The sequence below is a fragment of the Chaetura pelagica genome, unplaced genomic scaffold, assembly GCF_000747805.2.
Source record: "Chaetura pelagica isolate M959 unplaced genomic scaffold, ChaPel_1.0 scaffold17, whole genome shotgun sequence".
Classification (NCBI taxonomy): Eukaryota; Metazoa; Chordata; class Aves; order Apodiformes; family Apodidae; genus Chaetura; species Chaetura pelagica.
Genome location: NW_009970726.1, coordinates 10,765,108 through 10,770,241, shown reverse-complemented (window position 1 = coordinate 10,770,241; position 5,134 = coordinate 10,765,108).

The window sequence follows — 5,134 nt, the reverse complement described above, 5'->3', positions numbered from 1 at the left end:
GGAGGCTCCTCCTCGGGCAGCCCTGGGTCTGTGGGCACTGCCCGGCCCCGGCTGAGGGGCAGGGGGATCCTTTCCGCCTGAGGATTCGCTTGAATCCCACATAAAGATGGCTGAGAATGGGAAGGGAGCGGCTACATATGCTGGTTCCACACACCTGCCCGTAAAACCGGCACAGGCCCTGTCCAGGTTTTGCCCTGAAAAACGCACCGAGTGGGTTCTCCCTGCGGCCTCCTCAGCGGGGGCTTCTTTACTGCCGTTTTTTTCCGTATGAAATGACTTGCCACCCTGAAGGGTTGTATAAGCCCTCAGATGAACGCTGTGTGTTTGCCTGGAGGACACCGGCCTGTGTGACGTGCTCACCCACCTCCTGTCCCCGCTGGCTCCATCTGAGGGGAGTTTTTCCTGGGACAGCCAGCTCCTTGCTATGGCAAGGGATGGCTGGTCCCAGACCCCTGTCACCCCAACATCTGCTCTGATCCTCTCTGAAGTTTCAGATTCTCCTGGTCTTCTTCATATTTGAGCTAGACAGCCCTCACTCTACCCTCTGACATGTTTCATCCCTGGCTTTAACCAGGTACAATCATGACAGATACAAGGTATTTAAAAGGACTAAAAAATGTAATACATGAAGTGGCTTCACCCCACAGACCAGCAAACTAAAATCACGAAAGCCCACAGAATAAACTGATCCTGGCAGAGCACAGTGCTTCCTCCTTCCTCATCCTCCCTTACCTTGCTCACCAGTGACAGAGAATACAGTGCCAGCAAGTCCAGACCAGGGTGGGCACAAGGGGTTCAGCCACCACGCTGGTTCCAGCTGGGATCTGCCGTGGGATGGCCAGGTCAGAACTTTGCCACAGGCTCTAGGCAGGGGGGCCAAGGAGCACTTGGGGGGTCACACAAGGCACTTATGGCTCCTGGTGCCCTGACAGGCAGCTGCAAACTCCTCTAATCCTCTCTGGTGTTCTCTGTAGGAAAGTGTGAGCCTCTGTGCTATGGAAAAAGTCACAGCTTCCAGAGCTGGAGCAAAATCACCTCCTTTCCTTTGTGGTTAAGGCTGGTGAGTCAGATACAAAAAAATAAATTTAAAAAAAAAAAAGAAAAAGAGCAATATTTAATTAAGAAAACAGAAATTAAAAACATCTATATCTTGATAATGAATTTGCAAAAGTCTTTTCAAGCATTTCTGCCCTTGAAGTCTGTTACATGGTTGCTTACGTCTTGCAGGGGGGTGGTTTCACTAACCCAAAAGGTCCTTTTACCTCAGAAAATCAATTTTGACGACGCTGAAAGAAATCTGAGCACTGAAAGGGGAGAAATAAAAAAGGAGGGAAAAGCATTCTTTGGAAAGGACAAGATGAGAAATGAAAGTGCTGAAACATAAATTAGTATATTCTCATGGGTTATGCAAACCATCTGGCTTTAAAAGCTAGTAGTAGGAACAAGGAAAAAGGTCATCTGAATTAGCAGAGTACTGCAAAACAACTGAAGGTGAGGAAGGAGCAAATGGCAGGCACAGTAAGGGAACAAGTTGTTCATCAAAACACAAACTAGCAGTGATATTACTGGAAGTCACTGCAGCTCTGCAATGAATGATTTGCATAGCTCCTGTGAATTCATGATCAAATACTATGCAGATTTTAAAAGGAAACTAAAACTCTCATAGATACTTCATGCAGAGGATTAGCAAAATATTGACATTTGTTCAGATGTGTGGGCAGTAATGTGAAGAATCAAAAGAAAAAGGGCATTAATCAAAGACAGGAAGATATCCTCGAATACACAAGGTTGGTAAAAACAAGAGTAAGGTTTCAAGGAAAGTGTGAGGAGTCAATTGGTAGGTGAACTGGGCATTGGGAAATAACTCCAGTAGCAGTTCTCAGGGCTGGGAAGTGTAAAGCATTCCCTACTTGGTTGTATTTTACAATTTTAAAGTAGGCTGCACTTAGCGAAGATGCACAGATCTGTCTTAAAAGTCCCAGGAACAGGCAGATTGAAGCGAGTGATGCTAGGTGCAATGATTTTTGTTAATGATGTGTAAAAGCTGCAAGACTTGAGTCTGTGTGGAAATTAGATGAATAACAGAATTACAGTGTAAAAAATGTGGTACAACACATGCAGGTTATTTGCTGGTTCACAGTTGTTTTCTCAAGACACTTCTCAGTGCTAAAGTTTTTAATAGTTTGTATAATAAATTAAGGCTCCATGTTTGGGTCTACCAATTTTGTCACGTTGTTTTGATTATGGCTTCTATTCTGTTTTCAGTAAGTTTCTGAACTGTGGAAAAAGAAAACCGAATGTTTTAAGTCATTTGTGAAAATTACTAGAAAGACTAGACAAATGAAACTGTTCTTGACTGTAGGACTTTATAGTTTTGAAAAAAGAATGGAAGAGGGTATCAGTAATTTATTTCTGTAAGGGCATATTTAAATCTCAACTATTAAAGATACTGAGTGGTGGCTGAAGGGGTAGAATATCAGCTGTCCATTGCTAATGTGTCTGGAGGTGAATGAGAGGCTATATGGAAGAATGACCTTGAAAATAATAGAACTGAAAATTTCAGTGAATAACATATTGAGGTTTAGCATGTCATTAATTGCTGGAGCTGAGTCTTTATATGATACCCTTAAAGGTTTGAAAAACATGCTAGGCAAAGTGAAAGAAGAGCTGGGTAATCTATGTGATTTTCTATGTATGAAAGATTTACATTCTTATCCATGGTAACCACAGCTAAACAGGAGCTTTTCCAGGAAACATTTTCCATTTGAAAATGCTGTTTTGTTTGACTAAGGTTTTTCATTATAAAGATTAATTTTTAAATTAAAAATCCATTAGTAAGGGCCAGAAAGACATGAACAAAAGTTCAGAAATTATCCTAGACTGGGTAATTTCCAGTAGCCAAGACACCTGCATGTCCTGAGATTTTAAAGGTTCCAATTTTTGCTCTGGTTTACTCAAAGATATGGTCTAACCATTGCACAGTAAGGTCAGCTTTGGTCTCTCTCTTCAGTTGCATTGAGCCATTCAAGATAATATTAAAAGCAAATAGTCCAGCTAGAAAAGACATTGGCAGGCAGAGGTAGTTTAGCATTTAAGAGGCAAGAAGATGAGTACGGGGTTTGCTTTGTTGATTTCTTCTGCTTAGAATGAAATAGTAGCAGTAATGAATTAACAATCTGGGAATTGAGTTAATGATAGAATTTTTAAATATGTAAGAAGAAAAGATGCTCAAAATTACATTAATAAAAAACTGGGTGGGTGTAGAAAAGAAGATAAACACAGGATTCATTTAAAGCAAAACAGACAATAGTTTAGGCATAAAAATACGCAAAGGGAAAATATTATTAATATTTATAAGTAATTAAGTGATAGGAGTAAAACGTAAACAGGATTAAAATAATACATGAAAGCTAAAGGCTAAGTGTAAGCACTATAAAACCCAAAGGTAGCATCTGAGTTTTATTGTGTACTTAGTTACTGAGGTCATGCTTTTAAGCCTTTGCAGGTCTGTTTTTTAATTGAAAATTGTAATTATATATACAAGCATAGATACACCTGCTTGGCTGTAGAAATTTTACAGGTATATTTGTGCAGGATGGAACTGCATGTTTCATCTAAGGATCACAGGGCTATTTGTCAGTTGATCCAAGTATAAAGAAGAGCCTGAACAAAAGGTCAGTTCCAGCTGTGCTAAATACAGTCTACCTGAATAGGCAAACATGCCCTGAAATTGCCTTCTTAATTTTCTGTCTTTCATTCTCCTGTTCCCCTTGTCTCCTCCTCCCCAAATCAAGGCTTCTGAGCACATTAATTGCAGATAACCTGTCCTGTTAATGGGTACAAGATCCACAGGGAACAACAATATCTAGCAGGTAGGTTATCTAAGATTCGTAACCTAGATATCTTGGCAGAGCTTTAAGATGTATTGAAAGGGGGGTAGGGGTGAAAGAGGAGAGAAAGAGATAGAGAGGTTTGTGCTGTATCTATCCATGCTCAAACAAGACAGAATTTAGACTACTTTATTATTCAAATATAATATGTGCTCTAGAGGACATAGCTAAAATATTCAAAGCCTGTAGATGAATATCCAGACAAAAAAAGGAGTCTTTTGGAGGCTCAGTGCTGCACACGTAGCCTTTGTCACACTTTTTTGAGGGCAGAAAGAGCTGGTCGAGCAGCAGTAATCCTGCACCTTGTTTGTGATCTGAGGGCTTATTTCAGAAGGCTGTGAAAAATAAGGCTAGAAAAACCATCTCTAGAGCCCAGTCTCTGAGTACTATGGTTACAAGAGGAACAAAACCAGTTGCCTCTTTGCATGTTGCTGGTGTGAGCAACCAGAAACTCTGCTTTAAGTGGCTAATGAGCACTGAACCTTCCTCAGGAAGCAAAGACAGGCTTCAACAGTGAGTGCAGAGCTGTTCACACATTCATATCCTGGAATAATTTTGGTTTTTTAATTCAATATTATCGATGGAAAGTTTTAAGTGACAAGATTTCTTTTAAAATTGGCAGGGGGAAGTTACTGCAACTGAATTGTAGAGGCTGTAATAGCTCTTATGATTAAAAACTATCCAAAAAGTTACCAGAATTTTTGCACTATGTACTTAAAAATATCGTTTATTCCATGTACACATTTTTTAAAATAAAAAATTAAAATAGTTAATATTTTAAAGCAGTTTAAAATAAGGACTTGCCCTACAGTAATGATAGGCAATATATCTAAAAAACCATCCAGAGCCTTAGACACTGAGCATGTTTGAAGGATGAGGAACTTTACAGAAGCCTGGATTACTGAGAGTTGAAGTCATGTAACTCTCTCCATAGCAGTACAAATAGTCACTAAAGTTTCTGTTTGGTGGTTGTGTTCTACATTCAGGGACTAAGTTTTTTAAAGGAATTCCTAAAGTGAAAAACTGTAGTCCCAGGTCGTATCAGCAGTGATTGTGGGCTTCCTTTCTCAAGTATTGAATGTTTCATAGTATAACAAAAAGTCCTTGAAAGGGTTTTAGCATTCAGTATTAGTTATTTCTTATCTGTAAAACTGGAGATTTTCAAATTAATTCATACTGAATTCAGTTTAGTGTAAAACTTAATATTTATAGGGTCTAGAAGACATCAGATCGCTTGATGAAAG